Raw genomic sequence first — 24,907 nt, 5'->3', positions numbered from 1 at the left:
ACACACACAGTAGTACTTGTTGAGCAGTCGTAGAGAGTGGTTCAACTATGTTTGTGTCAAACTGAAGAATTGATCATTCAACAGCTTGACCTGAGAGAGGAAAATCACTCACTGATCAAAACATCACATCTAATTGACAACCAGAGAGACGGCCATTTGCTTCCCACTGAAGGTAGAAACGCAAGTTCGAAAAGCCTATTCAATTAGAAAATGGACATGAATTTCTCCATCCCAACACACATCCAGCAGGGTACACCTCTAGCTGAAGAGTCCCGTTGTTGACACCTATTAACTATGCCTTGTGTGTCTTGCCCAGAGGATCTGAAGGATTCAGTCCACAGCTTGTTGTGTAACACTAAGTCACCGCGTGTCACGCACACGCACCCCTAATCCAGTACACCTGGGTTTACCGGAGGGTCTCAGCGGAGTTTAGAGTAACCCACCAATCCCCCGTCCCCTAATCCATGACCTCTAGCTTTTACATTGACACCTAACTTCAGCCCCTTACTCTTATCGCTATCCTAACCTATTGTTGTACAGTATATAAGAACTACGGGAGAATGAGAGAGAGAGAGGGAGGAAGAGAGAGGGGGAGAGAGACAGAGAGAGAGAGAGAGAGAGAGAGAGAGAGAGAGAGAGAGAGAGAGACAGACAGACAGAGAGAGAGAGAGAGAGAGAGAGAGAGAGAGAGACAGAGAGAGAGAGAGAGAGACAGAGAGAGAGAGAGAGAGAGAGAGAGAGAGAGAGAGCAGGCCCAGTATCCTCTGAGGGGAGTATGTGCTATATTCCCTCCTTCATTTCTCCATGCCTCCATCTGTTAATCAGGCCTCTGTCTCTCTCATGGGGAAACAGAGAGAACGAGAGAAAAGAAGTCAAGAGCACTGAAGAAAGGGAGGGAGATCCAGTATATTTCAAAGGGAACACATTACAAAACATTAGGAATAATAAGTTACACCCCCTCCTTTTTCCCTCAGAACAGCCTCAATTCGTCGGGGCATGGAGTCGACAAGGTGTCGAAAGCATTCCATAGGGATGTTGGCCCATGTTGACTCCAATGCTTCCCACAGTTGTGTCAAGTTGGCTGGATGTCCTTTGGCTGGTGGACCATTCTTGATACACACGGGAAACTGTTGTGTGTGAACAACAGCAGTTCTTGACACACTCAAAACGGTGCGCCAGCCCCCTACTACCATACCCCAATCAAAGGCACATAAATATTTTGTCTTTACCTTCTGAATGACACACATACACAATCCATGTCTCAACTGTCCCAAGGCTTAAAAATGATTACTGAACCTGTCTCCTCCCCTTCATCTACACTGATTGAAGTGGATTTAACAAGTGACATCAATAAGCGATCATAGCTTTCACCTGGATTCACCTGGTCAGTCAATATCATGGAAAGAGCATGGTTTCCTAATGTTTTGTACACTCAGTGTATATTACTGTACTTCAACTTCCACTGTATCCCTACACATTGGTTTGTATCTGACATGGTGTTGTTCGTTTCCATGCCTTTTTTAAAGATCCTATTTCTATTTTCCTACCTCTGATACAAGCTCTTCCTCAACAATGCAGAGTTCAGTAAGTAAGCATTTCACTGTATGGTTTACGGCCGTTGTATTCTGTCATGTGATGAATAAATCAAATCAACGTTTATTCATCACAGGACAGAATACAACGACCGTAAACCCTACAGTGAAATGCTTACTTATTTAGTATTCCTCAACAATCAGAAGTAGGAAAATAGAGATGTGATCTTAAACAAAGGCATGGAATCAACACCAGGTCAGATGAAAATAAAAGCACACAAGAACAACAACAAAAAAACAACGTAAGCTACATATGAGGCCAATAAGAATACCATATCAACGTGCAGGGATAAGGTGGAGGTTGAGGTAATATGGACAGTTGAAGTCGGAAGGTTACATACACCTTAGCCAAATACATTTAAAGTCCGTTTTTCACAATTCCTGACATTTAATCCTAGTAAAAATTCCCTGTCTAAGGTCAGTTAGGATCACCAATATATTTTAAGAATGTGAAAGGTCAGAATAATAGTAGGGAGAATGATTTATTTCAGCTTTTATTTCTTTCATCGCATTCCCAGTGGGTCAGAAGTTTACATACACTCAATTAGTATTTGGTAGCATTGCCTTTAAAATGTTTAACTTGGGTCAAACATTTCGGGTAACCTTCCACAAGTTTCCCACAATAAGTTGGGTGAATTTTGGCCCATTCCTCCTGACAGAGCTGGTGTAACTGGGTCAGGTTTGTAGGCCTTCTTGCTCACACACTCTTTTTCAGTTCTGCCAACATATTTTCTATATTCTATAGGATTGAGGTCAGGGTTTTGTGATGGCCACTCCAATACCTTGACTTTGTTGTCCTTAAGCCATTTTGCCACAACTTTGGAAGTATGCTTGGGGTCATTGTCCATTTGGAAGACCCATTTGTGACCAAGCTTTAACTTCCTGACTGATGTCTTGAGATGTTGCTTTAATATATCCACATAATTTTACTTCCTCATGATGCCATCTATTTTGTGAAGTGCTCCAGTCCCTCCTGCAGCAAAGCACCCCCACAACATGATGCTGCCACACCCGTCCTTCACGGTTGGGATGGTGTTCTTCGGCTTGCAACCCTCCCCCTTTTTCCTCCAAACATAACAATGGTCATTATGGGCAAAAATGTATAATTTTGTTTCATTAGACCAGAGGACATTTCTCCGATCTTTGTCCCCATGTGCAGTTGCAAACCGTAGTCTGGCTTTTTTTATGCCGGTTTTGGAGCAGTGGCTTCTTCCTTGCTGAGCGCCCTTTCAGGTTATGTCGATATAGGACACATTTTACTGAGGATATAAACACTTTTGTACCGGTTTCCTCCAGCATCTTCACAAGGTCCTTTGCTGTTGTTCTGGGATTGATTTGCACTTTTCGCACCAAAGTACGTTCATATCTAGGAGACTCTTTCCTGGGCGGTATGACGGCGGTGTGGTCCCATGGTGTTTATACTTGCGTACTATTGTTTATACCGATGAACGTGGTACCTTCAGGTGTTTGGAAATTGCTCCCAAGGATGAACCACACTTGTGGAGGTCTACAAAAACCTTTCTGAGGTCTTGGCTGATTTCTTTTGATTTTCCCATGATGTCAAGCAAAGAGGCACTGAGTTTGAAGGTAGGCCTTGAAATACATCCACAGGTCCACCTCCAATTGACTCAAATGAAGTCAATTAGCCTATCAGAAGCTTCTAAAGCCATGACATAATTTTCTGGAATTGTCCAAGCTGTTTAAAGGCACAGTCAACTTAGTGTATGTACACTTCTGACCCACTGGAATTGTGATACAGTGATTTATATTTGAAATAATCTGTCTGTAAACAATTGTTGGAAAAAGTACTTGTGTTATGCACAAAGTAGATGTCCTAACCGACTTGCCAAAACTATAGTTTGTTAACAAGAAATGTATGGAATGGTTGAAAAACGAGTTTTAATGACTCCAACCTAAGTGTGTGTAAACTTCCGACTTCAACTGTACATGTAGGCAGGGGTAAAAGTGACTAGAAGCAACTAGGCAGACGGATAAATAATCATGAATAGCAGCGTTAGTATGTGTGAGTGTGTGTGTTATGTGTGTTTGTGTGCCAGAGTGACAGTTTAAGTATGTGAATGTGTGAATAGAGACTTGAGATTGTGTATAAAGTCAGTGCAGATAGTCCGTGGATGGGATTGAGCAGCCATCGGTTAGCAGTTCAACAGTCTTATTGCTTGGAGATAGAAGCTGTCTCAGAGCTTGTTGGTCCGAGACATGATGCTCCGGTACCGTTTACCAAACGGTAGTGGGGTGAACAGTCCATTGCTGGGGTGGCTAAAGTCATTGGCAATTTTCCAGGCTTTCCTCATACACCGCCTAGTATAAATGCCCTGGATGGCAGGGAGCTCGACCCCAGTGATGTACTGTGTGTGAACGTGTGAGTGTGTGTGTGTGTGTGTGTGTGAGAGTGTGTGTGTGTGTGTGTGTGTGTGTGTGTGTGTGTGTGTGTGTGTGTGTGTGTGTGTGTGTGTGTGTGTGTGTGTGTGTGTGTGTGTGTGTGTGTGTGTGTGTGTGTGTGTGTGTGTGTGTCTGTAACGGGGGAAAAGATCTATACAGTGACATATCTCGATCTTATTTTTGGATAATAATTTATTGACATTTGACTCTAAGTGTCGATTTGTAAAAAAATATATAGATATTTATATACAGTACCAGTCAAAAGTTTGGACAGATCTACTCATTTAAAGGTTTTTCTTTATTTTTGCTATTTTCTACATTGTAGAATAATAGTGAAGGCATCAAAACTATGAAATAACACATATGGAATCATGTAGTAAGCAAAAAAGTGTCAAATCAAAATAAAGTAGCCACTTTTGGCCTTGATGACAGATTTGCCCACTCAGCTTTGGCATTCTCTCAACCAGCTTCATGAGGTAGTCACATGGAATGCAAATCAATTAACAGGTGTGCCTTGTTAAAAGTGAATTTATGGAATTTCTTTCCTTCTTAATGTGTTTGAGCCAATCAGTTGTTTTGTGACAAGGTAAGGGTGGTATATTTGGTAAAAGACCGAGTCCATATTATGGCAAACGACAGTCCATCATTACTTTATGACATGAAGGTCAGTCAATCAAGAACTCTCAAAGTTTCTTCAAATGCAGTCGCAAAAACCATCAAGGGCTATGATGAAACTGGTGCAGAGGATAAGTTTCTTAGAGTTACCAACCTCAGAAATTGCAGCCCAAATAAATGCTTCACAGAGTTCAAGTAACAGACACATCTCAACATCAACTGTTCAGAGGAGACTGCGTGAATCAGGCATTCATGGTTGAATTGCTGCAAAGAAACCACTACAAAAGGACACCAATAATAAGAAGAGACTTGCTTGGGCCAACAAAAACACGAGCAATGGACATTAGACCGGTGGAAATCTGTCCTTTGGTCTGATGAGTCAAAATGTGAGATTTTTGGTTCCAACCGCCGTGTCTTTGTGAGACGCAGAGTAGGTGAACGGATGATCTCCGTATGTGTGGTTCCCACCGTGAAGCATGGAGGAAGAGGTGTGATGGTGTGGGCGTGTTTTGCTGGTGACACAATTTATTTTAAATTCAAGGCACACTTAACCCTTTTCCAACAGGACAATGACCCAACACACCTCCAGGCTGTGTAAGGGCTATTTAGCCAAGAAGGAGAGTGATGGAGTGCTGCATCAGATGACCTGGCCTCCACAATCACCCAACCTCAACCCATTTGAGATGGTTTGGGATGAATTGGAATGCAGAGTGAACGAAAAGCAGCCAACAAGTGCTCAGCATATGTGGGAACTCCTTCAAGACTGTTGGAAAAGCATTCCAGCTGAAGCTGGTTGAGACAATGCCAAGAGTGTGCAAAGCTGTCATCAAGGCAAAGGGTGGCTACTTTGAAGAATCAAAAATATTAAATATATTTATATTTGTTTAACACTTTTTTGGTTACTACATGATTCCATGTGTTATCTCATAGTTTTGACATCTTCACTATTATTCTACAATGTAAAAAATTGTAAAAATATAGAAAAACCCTTGAATGAGTAGGTGTGTCAACTTTTGACTAGTACTGTATATCCATAAATATATATATATATATATATATATAACAAAACAAAAAAATATAGATATATAAATTGTTATTAAAAAAAAAAAATGCTACTGTAGGTATTTTTCATCCTATAACTTGTTTTCCGTCTTCTTTATAAATAGTGACTCAACATGTTTTCAGCACTTTATTTCCCTGACTGATCAAAATTCAGAGAGCAAATTTTCTCATGCTCTCTCTTGGCTCTCTGCAGCAGACATATAGTAAGCAATTTGTTTGGAACACAAAACTGCAATACAATCACAGTATCGAATCGCAATACATATAGAATCATGAGAACGGCTATACTTATCGTATCGTGATAAATATCGTATCATGAGGTCAATGCCCAGCCCTTGTGTGTGTGAATGTGTGTGAGCGTGTGTGAGCTTGTGTGTGTGCGTTTGTGTGCATGAGTGGGTGTGTGCTTGTGTGTGTGTTTTGTTGATGGTGAACGGTGTTTGTGTGGGTGTTTTGTTGATGGTGGTGGAAAACGCTGTCTCAGACACCGCTCTAGAATCTCCCATTAGCGTTCAATTGAATTGAGATCTGTTGTCTGAGACACACACACACACACCTTTTATGCTCCTTGGAGATGCATCTTTCAAAGTCCCTGAGATATCTTCTTCTTGCCATAGTAGCCAAAATGATGGGTAACTGGGCATTATTATACATGACCCTATGCATGATGGGATGCTATTTGCTTAATTAACTCAGGAACCGCACCTGTGTGGAAGGAAGCACCTGCTTTCAATAGACTTTCTATCCCTCATTTACGCAAGAGTCTCCTTTATTTTGGCAGTTACCTGTACATCGAGCGACTCCCTGGCCTACAAGTTCTTTAAGCCTGTCTTAAGTAGCTAGACACAGTCAGAGCACACGTGGTTTATAGCGTCCAACACACACACACACACACACACACACACACACGGTTCCCAGCTTACAGTCAGAGGCTGAAGGAGAATGGAAGGGGGAAAGAGAGAAAGGGATCAGGCTTGTCAATGACAAGACGACGAGTAGGGAGTTGGCTAACTCTCGTGAAAAAGCACTACTGAATTACTACACAAAACTTATTTGTGCCGTAGTGACAATGTAGAGACTGTGTAGTGAATGTGTACTTTATGCACTACTCAAGATAGGTAGAGATGTGTAGTGTTCAGTAGGAAAACAGTAGTTTCCAGTAGTAATCAGGTAGAGGTTTTTACTACTTGATGTTGGTGGTAAATAAGTACTCAAAACACTACAGCTTTACTACACAGGCTTGTTAGTAGTAATCTGGTCGGCTAGAGATTTTTCTACTTGATGTTGGTAGTTAATAAGTACTCAAAGCACTACAGCTTTACTACACAGGCTTTTCAACAGTAATCAGGTAGAGTTTTTATTACTTGACGTATCATAACACTACAGCCAGACTACACCGACTTTTCATGACTGCAGAAGAAGACAAAACAGGAAGTAGTTGGTTGTTGTTACTGTTTACTGTTTTTGACAATCCCGAATGTAATCACCTTCCATCCTCCGTCATCCTGTCTTTCATAGACCTTATACTGGCACCATCTGTAAGTTTAACTTTCCTTTATGAATACTTTCATGAATACCTTCATGTCATTGTTTAGCCGTTTATATCACTTTTTACAACATCAAAAAGATTTCTAGCCAAAACGCTCTTAGCCGTTAGCCATTGTCATAGAGATGTATTGAGTTTACCCTATCTGTTTGCTAGCCCCATTGAATTGTAGCTATGTAGACTCTGTTTTCGTCATGCTAGCTGATGAGTGTGTTTGTATGCAAATGTACAGTATGTTCTTATTGTATACTTACCCATTCTACTTACCTCTTGTGACAAGGAGCCAAGGAGCCCCTTGACATAAGAAGACTGGAGGCCATTGTTAGTGAGATTAAAAATGTTTTTCTGTGTTGTGACCTCTGTTAGCCGATGATTGATAATGGCTTAGAATTGGTTGTCTCTTGTCCTTGTCTTTATTTTCTAAAAGGTTACATGGTGGAAAAATGGCTGCAACAAAAAAGAGGATGTGAATAAAGTTCAGTCAAAGCTGAATGAAGACAAGGTCTCAAAGGGATGGACAAAATAAGTGTAAATATGTCATTCAATATGTCATTAATTGAATCAAAGCAAATTGCAATAAAGTTTGCATGAGCTTATTATTGCTTGTTTGGTGATATAACTACAGTTAGAAACGTGAGGAAAAAACATGTAGGGATTTTGAATAGGTAGTTCAATGTTTTAAATAGTAATTCCAAAGGATTTATGTAGAAAATGATAAAGGATCAGGATCAATTCAGTAGTGATCAGTAGTGATACAACACCACACACACAGATGGCACTGGCAGTAGTAATTCAATATGGATTGAGTATGCAGACAGCAGCAATGTGTAGGAATCGTGTAGTAATTCAATATGGGTTGAGTATGCAGACAGCAGCAATGTGTAGGAATCGTGTAGTAATTCAATATGGATTGAGTATGCAGACAGCAGTAATGTGTAGGAATCGTGTAGTAATTAAATATGGATTGAGTATGCAGACAGCAGTAATGTGTAGGAATCGTGTAGTAATTCAATATGGGTTGAGTATGCAGACAGCAGTAATGTGTAGGAATCGTTTAGTAATTCAATATGGGTTGAGTATGCAGACAGCAGTAATGTGTAGGAATCGTGTAGTAATTTAATAGTGAACATGTAGGAATTGTGTAGGTATGTGTAGGTTTTAAGTAGTAGAGACCCAAAAGCTCAGTAGTTACATATTAAGGGAGAATTATGTAGTGATTTGAGTAGGAAATATGTAGTGTTCACCAGTAGCGAAACGTCCCAATTCATAATTTATTACTACTTAAATTACTACATAAATCACTACTGGTTTACTACACATCTCAATAACAATCAAGTACTAAAACCAGTAGATTTTGTGTAGTAGTGATGAGTAGTAATTCAGTAGTACTTGTTCATGAGAGAAAGCAGAAACAGACTGGTAACCGGGCTGTCATCAAAACCCCCTATCACGCTACACAACATACACCATATATACAAAAGTATGTGGACACCACATCAAATTTGTGGATTCGGCTATTTCAGCCACACCCATTGCTGACAGGTGGATAAAATCGAGCACACCGCCATGCAATCTCCATAGACAAACATTGGCAAAAGAATGGTCTGTACTGAAGAGCTCAGTGACTTTCAACGTGGCACCGTCATAGGATGCCACATTCCCTACAATTTCTGCCCCGCTAGAGCTGCCACGGTCAACTGTAAGTGCTGTTATTGTGAAGTGGACATGTCTAGGAGCAACAACGGCACAGCCACGAAGTGGTAGGTCACACAAGCTCAGAAAACAGGTCCGACCGAGTGCTGACGCGTATAGCACGTAAAAATTGTCTGTCCTTGGTTGCAACACTCACTACCGAGTTCCAAACTGCTTCTGGAAGCAACGTCAGCACAAGAACTGTTCATAGGAAGCTTCATTTGAATGGGTTTCCATGGCCGAGCAGCCACACACAAGTCTAAGATCACCATGCGAAATGCCAAGTATCGGCTGGAGTGGTGTAAAGCTCGCCGCCATTGGACTCTGAAGCAGTGGAAACACGTTCTCTGGAGTGATTAATCACGCTTCACCATCTGTTATTCCGACGGACTAATCTGGGTTTGGCGGATGCCAGGAGAACGCTACCTGCCCCAATGCATAGTGCCAACTGTAAAGTTTAGTGTAGGAGGAATAATGGTCTGGGGCTGTTTTTCATGGCTTGGGCTAGGCCCCTTAGTTCCAGTGAAGGAAAATCTTAACACAACAGCATACAATGACATTCTAGACGATTCTGTGCTTCCACTTCGTGGCAACAGTTTGGGGAAGGCCTTTTCCTGTTTCAGCATGACAATGCCCCCGTGCACAAAGCGAGGTCCATACAGAAATGGTTTGTTGAGATCAGGTGTGGAAGAAATCGACTGGCCTGCACAGAGCCCTGACCTCAACCCCATCGAACACTTTGGGGATGAATTGGAACGCCGACTGCGAGCCAGGCCTAATCACTCTACATGTCCAACCTCACTAATGCTATTGTGGCTGAAAGGAAGCAAGTCCACACAGCAATGTTCCAACAACTGTTACCCTACGAGGTCCGGAGCCTGCTGGTTTTCTGTTCTATCTGATAATTGATTGCACACACCTGGTGTGCCAGGTCTAAATCAGTCCCTAATTAGAGGGGAACAATGAAAAAATGCAGTGGAACTGTCTTCAAGGTCCAGAGTTGAGTTTGAGAGATCTAGCCTTCCCAGAAGAGTGGAGGCTGTTATCGCAGCAAAGGGAGGACCAACTCCATATTAATGCCCATGATTTTATAATGAGATGTTCGACGAGCAGGTGTCCACATACTTTTGTTTGTGTAGTGTACCATCCCAAACCCCTATCCCCTATCCCTTATGCCCCTGTGGAGATCAGAGATGATATGATATGTAATAACATGGTGACAGCTCCAACGTACCCCCATCCCTAGCTAGAGGAGAATAGAGCCTGATCTGTACAGACTCCTCAGTAAACTGACCAGAAAAGGCACATTTTAAACACAGATCTTCTACACAGTATATGTCAGCACCAGATATAATCAAGCTAGCTAGGGCATAATGTCCAATCAAAACAAGCCCCAACATGCCAAACAGGACACATTACTTCTGTGCTCTCATTCATTCATTCATTCAGTCAGTCAGTCAGTCAGTCAGTCAGTCAGTCAGTCAGTCAGTCAGTCAGTCAGTCAGTCAGTCAGTCAGTCAGTCAGTCAGTCAGTCAGTCAGTCATGCAGATAGTGAGGCTGTTTCAGGAAACACCATACTCCTCTGCTTTTGAGTAAATATAGAACATTCCTTGTTGAGTCAACCCCGAATTATATAAACTGTGGGTGTTGATACTGAGCATGGAGTTCTGCTTTCGAGGGAAGCTTGCTTTTGACCTAAACACTGTGTGTGTGCTTGTGTGTGTTTGCTAGATTTTTTCCCCCAGCATGTGTGTTCCCTCTAAGACGACATGATGTAGAGCCCACCTGTAAACCAAACCAGGAAGATGGCAGATTTCCACCCGATTCCTCCTTCCACACACACACACACTTACGCACAAACACACATTTCCTCATCTATAAATAGCTTACACGTAACCAGTGGGGCTCCAAAAATAAAATAATGAACTTATTACCCCAAAACAAAGCAGAGCGGCCCGTATCTAGTTCACACTAAGACAGAGAGAGACAGAAACAGACATAGCCAGTAGAACTAGAGAAAAGAGTTGGACATATAACAGACTCCTTATTTTCCCGAACTAACACCCACTCTCACAACAATCACGGTACCCCTTCTCTATCACAAACTTAAACACACCATCGCAGTGTGCCAAAGATGGGCCTTTCTCTATGTAGAGGGATGATTCAGAGTCCTCATTTACCCCCATGCTGTGTACGTGTGTGTATTCTGGGGCAAGAGAGGGACAGACAGAAGGACCAAACAGAAACAGACTGGCCATAGGGCAGTTCAGGCAAATGCCAGTGGGCTGATCTAAATTGGGGTGTTTGCATAGAATTATCATTATTTGGCTAATAATGAGGGCCAAAAGGAAAAAAATGGCCTGGGGTATTAGAAATCACCAGGTGGATTTTTTATCCCAGTCCAACCCTGGACCAGAGACACACAGTCCAATAGACAGACAGATAGACAGGGTAGACAGAATGTGTAAGTGTGTATTTTGAGGCTGGATAGAGCGAGAGCGGCAGACAGTGGGTGATGGGGTGGCAATGCCCTTGTATATCTTGGCAGGACAACCTACATGCCAGTGTCAGAGGGGCAGGGGTAGTGGGGGGTAGACGGATGGGTGCCGGGCAGGGGGTGGATAGGGAACGGGAGGAGTAGAGGGCTGGGGGCGGAGGAGTGCACGTAGACGAGTCTCAAAGGGGTGTGTGCCCCCAGACATAGAGCCTGCGTGGACTTCATCACGGCGCTACGAGCACCGCATATCATTTCAAAGAAAACTACGTAGTTCCTCTATCACCTTGTCAGGAGGAAAATAACAAGTAAAAGGGACATGACTTGGATCGGTGTCCTACAGCTCTACCAAGCTGGCCAGTAGATGCTGTAACCCCCCTACCACCACCACCACCACCACCACCACCATTCTCCACTACGGGCACATGACTCATTATAAATACTTCAGACTAGACTAGAGTAGGGGGGAGTCTCTGATTAACACTACAGTAGCTACAGGCAACTAGCAGACAAAGACTCATCTGTATTAGACTCCCTAACTGGAGGATGGTGGATGTAGACTCCCTAACTGGAGGATGGTGGATGTAGACGCCCTAACTGGAGGATGGTGGATGTAGACCACCTAACTGGAGATGGTGGATGTAGACTCCCTAACTGGAGGATGGTGGATGTAGACTCCCTAACTGGAGGATGGTGGATGTAGACTCCCTAACTGGAGGATGGTGGATGTAGACTCCCTAACTGGAGGATGGTGGATGTAGACTCCCTAACTGGAGGATGGTGGATGTAGACCATCTAACTGGAGGATGGTGGATGTAGACGCCCTAACTGGAGGATGGTGGATGTAGACCACCTAACTGGAGGATGGTGGATGTAGACTCCCTAACTGGAGGATGGTGGATGTAGACTCCCTAACTGGAGGATGGTGGATGTAGACTCCCTAACTGGAGGATGGTGGATGTAGACTCCCTAACTGGAGGATGGTGGATGTAGACTCCCTAACTGGAGGATGGTGGATGTAGACCATCTAACTGGAGGATGGTGGATGTAGACTCCCTAACTGGAGGATGGTGGATGTAGACTCCCTAACTGGAGGATGGTGGATGTAGACCACCTAACTGGAGGATGGTGGATGTAGACTCCCTAACTGGAGGATGGTGGATGTAGACTCCCTAACTGGAGGATGGTGGATGTAGACTCCCTAACTAGAGGATGGTGGATGTAGACTCCCTAACTGGAGGATGGTGGATGTAGACTCCCTAACTGGAGGATGGTGGATGTAGACTCCCTAACTGGAGGATGGTGGATGTAGACTCCCTAACTGGAGGATGGTGGATGTAGACTCCCTAACTGGAGGATGGTGGATGTAGACTCCCTAACTGGAGGATGGTGGATGTAGACTCCCTAACTGGAGGATGGTGGATGTAGACTCCCTAACTGGAGGATGGTGGATGTAGACTCCCTAACTGGAGGATGGTGGATGTAGACTCCCTAACTGGAGGATGGTGGATGTAGACTCCCTAACTGGAGGATGGTGGATGTAGACTCCCTAACTAGGATGGTGGATGCAACACTACACAGTAAGTAAGTTGTTTACCACGGTGGCAGATGACACTGTACTCACTAGAAAACAAGTGTTGGGGAAAAATTCAGACACGTCAGAGTTAAAGCTCATATGGGGACCACCCAGCAAATCCTCTGCAATATGCTTTTAAATAAACTACAGTTTGGGTCGTGAATTCTCCAGGTCTTAAGAGAGGAGTGAGGCCCAAGGTGTTTGCTGGTTTTCTACCTCGTTAAATTCCAGTCAATCAGTACAATTGATCAAGTAGAATGGCAGCGATAAATGAAAACCGTCAGGACTACGGAGCTCCAGAGCCTCCATCGTGCACCCCTGACCAGTCACGTGTTCCCACTCCCAGCCATGTGTTGGTTCATAAAGCTGAGATGTGGCAGCCAGGTGAGGCTAGCCTTTAGTCTGTAATACACCTGTAAACTGCCTGCTCTCTCTGACTTAATGGGAGAGCCAGAACAGAAACTAGAGGCTTATCCAGAGGACAGGAGCCAAGTATCAGGTGTGTTAGTGCTGGGCTGGAACTAAAGCCTGCACACACTGTAGCTCTCCAGCTGGACCAGGGGGCAGAGTTGGAGAACACACCCCTCAAGGCCACATACTGTGCACTGCTCTAGCCTGGGATCAGGGTCATAATACCCATTGACACTGGTGGCACAGACCCCCTCACTTGTATTAGTACGCTAGAAAATATTATACAAAAGTATTTTATTTTCTCAAAATGACTTTAAAGATACTGAATTTGGCCATCAGTGCTACATATTTCACTTTCTCTAACAGGTCTGAGATTCATTCACAAACACATAAAGTATTGACCTCAATCAACTTTAAATTGACATGAACACAATACTTAATAAGAAAATATTTAAGATAAATAAACAAATCCGACTATACAATTCACATCTCTCTCACTGGGCTGTTGTATACTCTCTGAGTATAACACATCTATTAAATTATATGACAGACTCCGACGCGTTTATGGTCGAGTTCGGAGCGCAAACACTGTGCGTATTCTGCCAATAGCACAAACTGTCCCAACTGTAAACTTTCGAAGCGAAAATATGAATTAACCACCGGACACACTTACTGTAGCCTGCTCCTCATGAGGCTGATCTGTCCGATATCAGTGTCCGTTTACGCAGGCGTTTTCACGAGCCTTGTCCGAATACCGTACAGCAGAAAAGTCTTCGTATAAAGAGCCCCGTTAGAAAAACGAATTCGCTTTAAATCCAGAATGGCAATAGCCTACTATTAATCATACAAACACAGTGATGGAAAGGGCAACTGGCAACATTAAAACTCTCTTCTCCACTCCAGATTTGAAATGAAGAGGAAGGGAGTCGTGCTACGCAGTCCCTCAGTGTGAGTGAGTGATTTGCCCGGTGAAGGAACAGAGGAGGGGAAGGAAAGGGGGATAATACCGCTAATGTTTGTTTCCCGTTGGTGATGTGCCCATAGACACACTTTGATCGATCGCTCTCTCTTTCTCTCTCGCTCTCTCCAATCCATCAAACACGCACACAATCCATGAACAAGTTTTAAGGCCCTAGCGGGTGCGCGCGCGCACAAAGACGCACGAAGACACACACACACACACACACACACATCCTATCTATCTGAAGTGTGTTCAGTCAACATATGTGCCAAATAAATAAACCACCCTAGTCGTAGTATAGAAGACTACATTTCCTGTCTGGTTAAGCTGTGAAAACGTGGATATCTTACCAGTCAATTACTTGCACTTCCTTCTGTTCTGTCAAAGCTTCAGCCCCAGATCCTCCTGCATGCGTTTCAGGTTTCGGTTCTCTCTCTTCCCTTCTGGCTTTATCTCAATCTCTCTCTCATCTGTGTCAGTCAGTCTGTGTCTGAGTGTTTCATCAGGGTGGTCTCTAAGGGCCTCAGGTCCATTGGTTTACAGAGCACCTGGGAGAGACCGGAGAGATACTGTATGAGACTGGAGCTGGTTCTAATAAAACAGATTAAGATGTAGTTTACACACACACACACACACACACACACGCACACGCACACGCACACGCACACACACACACACACACACACACACACACACACACACACACACACACACACACACACACACCTGCTTTTAATCTTAAAACAGATTATTAAACTCAAATGAATGTACATTTTCAGAGTAATACAATCTCCCTTCCCTAGAATACACAGGGCAAACAGTATGAAGTATGAAGTGTTGGTCTGTAGCTCACTGGTGCACTGCAGTGGAAGCTCTTGGAACTGCACTTGTTTACCAGTACTGTGCCGTTTCGGATGGGTGGATGGACTTACGAAATGTCCTACAACTCTATAGTAGGAGGCTACTTCTCTCTGCTCTAACCCGCTCTGCAGCTCACACACCGACATGCACACACACACACACAGCCACACAAACACTTGCCCACACCCGCACACATATACTGTACACAAAAGCAAATAGCCCGTCTCTGGGGAGTGTTTTCACTGCAAATGTGTTCCTGTAGTGTATGTCTCATGGGGGTCTAGTTTAGTTGTTAGTGGTCTAGTGGAACGCCCAGTACGTTACACCTGCTATTTATAATGGATGAGCCTTAACCTTTTGTTGTGTTACAGGAAAAACAGCTGCCCAGTCGTCGTTCTGCTACTACAGGACTATACACCCCGAGAAAAGATGCTGCTGCGTTTGTAGGCATCTCACCTGACAAGCCTGCTGTCGTCGTTCTGCTACTACAGGACTATACACCCCGAGAAAAGATGCTGCGTTTGTAGGCATCTCACCTGACAAGCCTGCTGTCGTCGTTCTGCTACTACAGGACTATACACCCCGAGAAAAGATGCTGCGTTTGTAGGCATCTCACCTGACAAGCCTGCTGTCGTCGTTCGCTGTCACTCCCATCACTCAGGCTGACACGCACAATGTAATCTGCCTGTTATTCATGTGAGACAGGCCTCTGAACAACAAAGGCACAGTCGTCCCGGTAGCATTTTTTATACAACAATGAAAGTATGTCTCTGCAAAACTCAGTATAATATGTGGAGATATTTCAAAGAATGCTTTCATGCTTTGAAGGGGCTCCCGAGTGGCGCAGCAGTCTAAGGAACTGCATCTCAGTGCTTGAGGTGTCACTACAGACACCCTGCTTCGATTCCAGGTTGTATCACATCCGGCCGTGATTGGGAGTCCCATAGGGCGGCGACACAATTGGCCCAGCGGCGCCCGGGTTTGGCAGTTGTAGGCCGTCATTGTAAATAAGAATTTGTTCTTAACTGACTTGCCTAGTTAAATAAAGGTTAAAACCTTGTTCTCTCCTCCATCCCTTCCCTCAGAGACACACACACAAACACTCATGTGTATGTGGCATGTAGCTCCCTCAGACACAGCTGTGCTTGGTTCTGAGGCCAGAGTGTATGGCAGTGTTAGGGCAGTACCACCAGAGATATTTTAAGCTCTGATTCACTCCAGAATTTCAGTATGGACACGCTGAACAGCAGTGATAGCCAGGCAGACAGTGACTAACATTAGCTATGGAATTGTTGCAGTTTAATTGTATACAGTAGTTTGGCATCTAGAATCTACACCACAAACCCTGTCTGTCAGAGATGTGACATAGCAAATTATACGAATATGACCAAGAGACTGTTAGGACGCAAGGGACCGTAACGACGCAAGAGACCACAAGCCAAAGGCTACTTATGGTAAATACAGTCATCCTACTGTACTGCATCACACAGTAGACTGTCAGCCATGGTTATGACTGAAAGACCAGTTTTATAACAAGATGCATTTGTTCAAGGTCATTAGGAATAAAGCTAGAAGTAACCTAGAAACAAAGTTTAAGTATCATAGGGTCAGAGGTCAGAGATCATAGGCCAGTCAGAGAGGTGATGGGGGAGGGGCAGGGAGAGCCAAGATGGAGGGCCAGTGACCAACCGTTACAGATCCACAAAACATTGTAGACTTGCTTAAATACAGTATATTTACACCACCATTGAATGTTGAACTATATAGCTTGCTAAAAGTACAGCATAGGAGTATAAGAGTGAATTTCAACATTTCTGTCTTTTTTCATGGTCAAATTATAACTTCATATCTTTCTGTCTCTCTCTCTATCCTGGGCCAGTCCTGATTGACTACTGCAGCTGTGGCTGTACTTCTCGCTATGGTCGGACAGGCAGACACAGACAGACAGGCAGACCAGGGGAACCCAACCACACACAGAGGTGAGAGACGCTTGACTTTGGGAGGCATTACAAGTCCTTTAGATTTTCCTTTATAGTCTCTTGTCAGCAGATGAAGCCATACCACCGACTTTACCATGAGAAAACACCATAGAAGACATTTATGTTTTTGTGTTCATTTGCAGTGCGCTCACACACTTTCCCATAGACAGCACACACTCTCAAAAGCGCTCTCGCACTCACAAACTCTTGTTTGATCATGTGGCACACACTCCTTTCTGCCCAAAACTAAACTAAATTGAAAGCTATGAGTCAGTAAGAGTTTGCTGTGCGTCACACACACACACACACACACACACACACACACACACACACACACACACACACACACACACACACACACACACACACACACACACACACACACACACACACACACACACACACACACACACACACACACACACACACACACACACACACTCACCAGTGCTGCTTGTATTATCTTCCCCAGGAAGGTTCCCTACAGCTCCAGCTGTGGGTCAGATCACTCTATCCTTTAGCTCAGAAAAGAAGGGATGAAATGGAACAAAGGAGTAAAAGAGGACTAGAAGAAGGTATAAAGCCAGACCAGCTGGCTTAGAGGAGAAAACCCAGAGACCTGGGTGACCGTGTTCGGCTCAAAGCTACCAACTGCACACTGAGAGGAAAGAGACATAACCAGCCCCCAGCAGCGCCCTCAGACACACACACACCCTGTGACCTCCCTCAGAGGCGTCATGCCCATAGTGGGCACAGGGGCACGTGCCCCCTCAGATTTGTCCTTTAAAAAAAATATATATTTTAAATGTGTTTCTCTGTAATACTTTCTACTAGCCACCTAACAATTTGTGGCAGTAGGTAGCCTAGCGATTAGAGTGTCGGGCCAATAACCAAAAGGTCGCTAGTTTGAATACCCGGGCCAACAAGGTGAAAAATCTGCCAATGTGCCCTTGAGCAAGGCACTTAACCCAAATTGTTCCAGGGTCACCGACCCTGTCCGCTGACCCTGTCCGTGACCCCACTTTCTGAGGGTGTCTCAAGAGGAGTTGGGATATGCAAAAATGTCCAATTCCCACATGTGTATAATACACACTATTCATTATTATAATCATTTTATGAAGTTGGCTTTAGCTAGCCCAGATAGGTTCCCAATCTCCTAATCTCATTACTAGCTACCAAGAGATAATTGCATTATATCACTCGAGCTAGTAGCTAGTTTGTCTAACTATCTTAGCTGGCATGCCTCCTGGCAAGGTTGGTAGACTTTAGAAAAGCAAGCAATTAATAAACGCACTGAATAAGACTCACATTCCTTTCGATCTTTTACCCAGATTTGAGCGGAGATGCAGAGAAGCATATTTTGTTTCTTTAAAAACACACCAGTAAGGAGGATACAGACAGCCCAAGAGGTCCGCTTAGATATGCAGAGAAAGAAACATATTTTTTACATAGAATTAAGCATAATGATTATGACTCTAGGTTCAGGTGTTTGAAAAATGCAAACATTTTCAACGTGGCCGTCCTCACGTACTTTGTGCCCCCTCAGATTTTGGGGTGCATGACTCCCCTGACCTCCCCAGTGCGTTCTGGCTGGGTGTCTGAGGCCGAGGTTTAGTCACCTGTCTCTGTCATTCTGGGTATATTTAGCTGTGAGGTGTCGCTAACGCTGCCTGCCTGTGTGTGTGTGTGTGTGTGTGTGTGTGTGTGTGTGTGTGTGTGTGTGTGTGTGTGTGTGTGTGTGTGTGTGTGTGTGTGTGTGTGTGTGTGTGTGTGTGTGTTACTGACACTCAGGCCTTTGTAGGCCTTGGCATAAGAACCCAGGATTACTGGTCTAAAGGCCTATGGCTCTTCCCATTACAGAGAAAGATGGTTGGAAGAGAGAGAGAGATCAAACCGATGAACATGGCCCGGATTTCCACACACTGAGCATCTGCTAGGCCGAGGCTTAGTTTTAACCTGCCCACTGCTCTCAGATCACTACAGATGAAGGAAAGGAGAGAGAAGATGAAGCTACTAAATACACCTATAAAGTTCCTATAGGGTTAGTGTGAGGATACAGTGGGTTCTTGAAGACCAAGGATAATACACAAACAAACACACACAAACACAATGATAACAAATAGTGGGCAGCACATTGGTCTCAGCTGTGGGAATCTCTGTATGCATGAGAGCTCAGGTATAAACCTACTCTATAGCTGATGGGAAGTTACACCTTCACAAGTTTAATGGCTTCTCCACACTGTTGACTTTACTTGGCCACTACCTGCTGACTTGACAGATTCACCAGACACACACACAGACCCAGTCTGGAATTGACCATATATTGTACAGCTCGTATACAGTACAGTCCTGAGATGGTGAATGATTAGCCTTAATCTAAGCAGTCCTGAAGTCTGTCAGTCTGAGAGTTCAGCTCAGGTTCAGTTTGTTGTTATAATAAAACATCAACAGATCCAGGCCATTACTCTCAGTGGTGGAAAATACCCAACTGTCATACTTGAGTAAAAGTGAAGATACCTTAATAGAAAATGACTCAAGTAAAAGTCACCCAGTAAAATACTACTTGCTTAAAAGTCTAAAAGTGTTTGGTTTTAAATATACTTAAGTATCAAAAGTAAATGTAATTGCAAAAATATACTTAAGTATCAAAAGTAAAAATGATTTTAAATTCCTTATATTAAGCAAACCAGACGGCACCATTTCATTTTTAATTTTTTTTATTTACGGATAGCCAGGGGCACACTCCAATAGTCAGACGTAATTTACAAACGAAACGTGTGTTTAGTGAGTCTGCCAGATCAGAGGCAGTAGGGATGACCAGGGATGTTCTCTTGATAAGTGCGTGAATTGAAACATTTTCATGTCCTGCTAACCATTCAAAATGTAACAAGTAGTTTTGGGTGTCAGGGAAAATGTATGAAGTAAAAAGTACATTATTTTCTTTAGGAATGTAGTAAAGTAAAAGTTGTCAAAAACATGAATAGGAAAGATACCCCCCCCAAAATACTTAAGTAGTACTTTAAAGTAGTTTTACTTATATACTTTACACATCTGATTACTCTAACAAGTTAGCTGACAGACTTGTGTGGGTGGCTGTTTTGCAGGTGCGTGCGTGCACTTACTAGACGGCCCCTAACAGACAGATGCCCCTGATCCACCACCCTCCAGGAAGTGAAGAGAGGGAGAGAGAGAAATAAAGAGGGAGAGAAGAGAAAAGAGTGGTAGAGAAGAGAGGGGAGATAATAGAGAAGGATGAAGAGAGACTAGAGAACCGAGAGGGATATCTGAGGTGAGAGTGTGGGTGTTATTGTGTGAGGGGCGGGCAGAGGAGAGGAAGGGGTTGGTCTCTCATCCAGTAATAATATTTTCTGGAGCTCTCTGCAAAACATCTGGTTCTCTTCAGACAAGCCTTATTGCTACTGACACTACTTATTTGTCTTTCACCCACACCTCTCCCACCTACATGCACACGTATACACAAGTACACACACGTGCACACTGCACTCACACACGAGTGTGTACCCTCTGTCCCCTCTCAGTTGCTTTTGGCTGGAGACTTGTTTCCCATAGAGTTGCTGGTTCAAGCCTCGTTCCGGCTGTTTCCCCTAAATTGTTACGCCTCCTTCACAGACCGGATGGCACTTCATGTTCTTTTCCTATAGAAAACCCTTGTGTGGCTATTTGATGGGCCGTGTTATGTTTTAGTTATGAATGAAACGGTCAAACAAACTATAACTGTAATAAACCTGTGGTGTAGCAATGTTGTAGGTTTACTGGCAGAGTGTAGAGTAAAATCTCTCTCCTCTCCTGCTGTTTCCTGTCTTCCAAACCCCCTCTTTACCCTCTTCTGTGGGGGGCGTGATAAATGGCCACAGAAATCAGAAGTGCTTGCAATGGATTAATCAGTGAAGAATATCACTGCCTGTACATACCATTATCCTTCCAGCAGTATACAAGATGTAAAAGTTTAAAATGCCAGTTACTGAGACAATGGCAACTAACTAAATATGTTTTAGTTCACTGGAGAATGCAGCTGGTCTGGCACAGGGATTATGGGCTAGAGTTGTGTTGGGCTAGGCTGTGGGGCCCTGTAGGGTTGGGCTGGGACCAGCGGAGAGCCCTGTGCTACGTGTTTGGGTTGGGCTGGGACTGGGGCTTTGGTCCAGATATGAGATGATGTGGGGTAGGGCTGAGGCTCCACTCCCCAGAAGATAGTGTTACTGTGAAAGCCATGAGCGAGTGGAAACTAATCTACCCTTACCAAGCTGCCTCGCATAGCTGACAGTCCATGCTACATCTCTGTGTATGTGTGTGTTTCACCAGCTGCTTGCGTCTCTTCCAGTCAATGGTGTTTAGAAAATAGCTTGAAAAACCCTTACTTATAAGTACAGCTCAATTCATGCAATCAAGCAGGGACACACACACCAAACACACGTCTAAGTGCAGGAGGGCATCTCAACAATGAGCGGGGCACCTTTGAAGTGTTGTTAGCTCTATCCTGGGTCAGGCTGGGTCAGTCATAACAACTGACTGGAACAACAGCCATCAAGGCCACGACAGGTGGAAACACATGACAAGGCTATAGGCTGGGGCTATACGGGCCATTTTCCAGGACAAAGATTAGAAACCTATTCCTGGAATAAAACACTTTCGATGGAGATTCCAGAACTGGGCTTATATCTGGGAAATATCGTACAAAAACATTGACGAGCTAGTTTTGAGCCAGCTAAATTCTGGTCATTCTAAGGTGGAACTCTGGGTACCGGTATTCTACCGCAGAATTTGGGGTATTCTCCATCTCCTGTGGAATCCTGGCCATCCTCCTGCCAGGTCAGGGGTCATGGTTCTCACCTGTACATTCCTGTAGTTGTGCAGATATGCAGCTTGCTACAGCCACGTGTCATGATATGAATGAATGGATGGTTCATTTTACTGTCCACCAATAGTTACTTCGATTTTTAAAACAGTAATTACCTAATATTGGCGTAATAAATAGGCTTTGGTTTCATTTAGATTCATTGACACAAGTCCAGCGTCACTACTGTATGTGTCACTTGGTACCAGGTAAGTACCAATTGTGTTGAAATTGTTCTAGGTAAATACCAGAATGTTTCTAGAGATTTGCCATGTAAATACAAAGTACCAGCTTAAACCGGGATGTAAAATAAAGTGTTACTGAATTAATAAAAAAACGTATAAGCCTTACATTAATTCCTCTTGCATGTCAAGTTTTCAAGTGTGTGTGTGTCGCTCTGACACCCAAGGCTAGAGGAAAGGGAAGTCCAGGCTAGTACCATGCATTCACACTGATCCATCAGCCTCCCAGCCCAACAGCATAAGGAGAGCCACAGGTCAAGCTGTCTGACCTATCCTGACGCTGGCTCGAGGGGAGGGGAGTGACCTTAAACAGTTCCCAGGTGTCGGAGGTTAAGTGTTGTCACATGGCCAGCACAGCCCACCTAATGACTGACAGGTGTCGAACTTTGACCCATGTTACCATGGAAACAAGGTTTTAAGCCACATCACGGACATGAGCATCACTTCTCGTAAGAACAAAACACAAACAGGGCAATTTGTCTGTTTTAAAGAGAGACGTGGGGTTTTTCCCTCTAAAAAGTCAAGCAAATGCCCCAGTAATTGGGTAATTTGGGAAAATGAGAACAATGTGATATTGTGCTATAGAGAGTACAGTCAATTACCAATTACCAATTACCAATTACACTTTACAGCCGTGGTGATGGGATATACCTGTAGCTAAAGGCTTTCCCAGTCCAAAGGGTGTTGAGGGGCATGTGAGGGAGGGGAGATGAGAATGAGAATAGGGGGATAGTCACCCTAACCACCCCTGTTGATTGTCTGTCATCACCATAAAGGTATCTGGTATAGATCCCTGCGCAGCAGCGAGCGAGTGTATTAGTCATTTAGCAGCCACTCTTGTTCAGAGAAACTTACGATCCGTGCATTCAACTAAAGCACAGTAAAATCATAACCACAACCCGAGGTTCTGGACAGGTCCATTCTCCCAATCAGTAACAGTGTAACTGCCAGTCACTGGGTAGAGCAGAGGGACAATATGACATATTTTTAGAGTTCTCATCAACTCCGATAATTACCAGCAGGACAAAGGAGTGAGGGGGTAGCTGGGAGGGTAGAGTGGAGGGGGTCGGGGGGGTTGTAGGGGGAGTGGGATGAGCGTTAAATGCCCCCCTGCATTGGCACATGCTCAGCTGTTGGATAAGGGCAAACTGTCCGGACAGAGTCACTCAGCAGCACATACACACACACACACACACACACACACACACACACACACACACACACACACACACACACACACACACACACACACACACACACACACACACACACACACACACACACAAAGACTCCAGAAATAAACTACCCCAGCAACTCCCCAGTTACAGCCTCGCCATCTCCCCCCTGTGGGTTACACAGACAAACACACACACACACACACACACACACACACACACACACACACACACACACACACACACACACACACACACACACACACACACCACTGGCTTTAGAAACCTCAAACCCTCCAATTACAGGGAGGGAACTCCCAAAATCGTCTACCCTGTCATCATCTGATTGGCTGGGTTTATTACCTAAGCAAACTGAGACTAACTATGGGACTGAAACCAAAAGTAAATCGCACAAACTCTTCATCTAAATCAGCCTGCCTGGAGTTTTGGCTGAAACCAAAATATGAGGAAGCATTGTGGTGTCAGGCTGAGTTGATTTGAACTCTCAGTGTAATGTATTTATTGTGCAGGGGCGTAGGCATGGGTGGGCCTGGGAGGGCACAGGCCCACCCACTAGGGAGCCAGGCCCAGCAAAAGCACATTTCTGCAGCCCCCACCCCACCAAAAAATGTCTGGATATGCCCCAGTTATTGTGAACTTCTTTCAGTGGAGGCTTCTCAGAGGAAGAAGGGGAGGACTATCAACCTCAGTGAATTTCATTAAAAATATATATTTTTAAAATATTAAAAAAATTGTACTTTAGATAAAACTGAACAAAATATAATCACGTCACCAAATAATTGATTAAAACACTATTTTGCAATGAAGCTCTACAGTAGCCTCAACAGCACTCTGTATGGTAGCACCATGGTGTGGCCGAAGGGCAGCTAGCTTCCATCCTCCTCTGGGTACATGGACTTCAATACAAAACATAGGAGGCTCATGGTTCTCACCCCCTTCCATAGACGTACACAGTAATTATGACAACTTCCGGAGGACGTCCTCCAACATATCAGAGCTCTTGCAGCATGAACTGACATGTTGTCCACCCAATCAAAGGATCAGAGAATGAATCTAGTACTGAAAGCATAAGCTACAGCTAGCTAGCGCTGCAGTGCATAAAACGTGTTGAATAGTTGACTCAAAGAGAGAGAAAGACAATAGTTGAACTGTTTTGAACAAATAATTTTCTTCCCAAATGAAGGAGAAGCAAGAGAGAGATAGTATTTATTTTTCAGTTTCACTTACTTAGCTAGCAAATGCATCTAGCTAGTTTAGCAGACTCAAACAGAGATGTGCTATGTTAGCTAGCTGGCTATGACTATCCAACGCAACACTAGAACTCTTCCAAGTCAAGGTAAGCTTTTGGTTTGACTAATTTATTGCCATTGGGGACCGCCGGTGTAAGTGTAACCGATGTGAAATGGCTAACTAGTTAGCGGGGT

General features: G+C 43.9%; 1 protein-coding gene across 9 annotated transcripts in view; it reads right to left on the bottom strand.

Annotated features, from left to right (window-relative positions):
• Positions 1-17,867, bottom strand: part of LOC139552120 (myocyte-specific enhancer factor 2C-like) — a 30,766-nt gene extending 12,899 nt beyond the window's left edge. For 4 of the 9 annotated variants that reach the window (XM_071363534.1, XM_071363537.1, XM_071363543.1 and 1 more), the window contains exons 1-2: positions 17,636-17,866; positions 14,701-14,898 (exon numbers count right to left, since the gene is read on the bottom strand). The gene's annotated coding sequence lies outside the window, so the exon portion shown is untranslated. Of the gene's footprint in view, positions 1-14,062; positions 14,565-14,700; positions 14,899-17,635 lie in introns of those variants that run through there. The other 5 variants (XM_071363538.1, XM_071363541.1, XM_071363539.1 and 2 more) reach the window with 3 other exon arrangements.
• Between the last annotated feature and the right edge of the window lie 7,040 nt (positions 17,868-24,907).

This window comes from Salvelinus alpinus, chromosome 24 (assembly GCF_045679555.1).
Source record: "Salvelinus alpinus chromosome 24, SLU_Salpinus.1, whole genome shotgun sequence".
NCBI classification, from domain to species: Eukaryota; Metazoa; Chordata; class Actinopteri; order Salmoniformes; family Salmonidae; genus Salvelinus; species Salvelinus alpinus.
The sequence above is the reverse complement of the archived record's forward strand: the minus strand, read 5'-3'. Positions and strand labels throughout refer to the sequence as shown.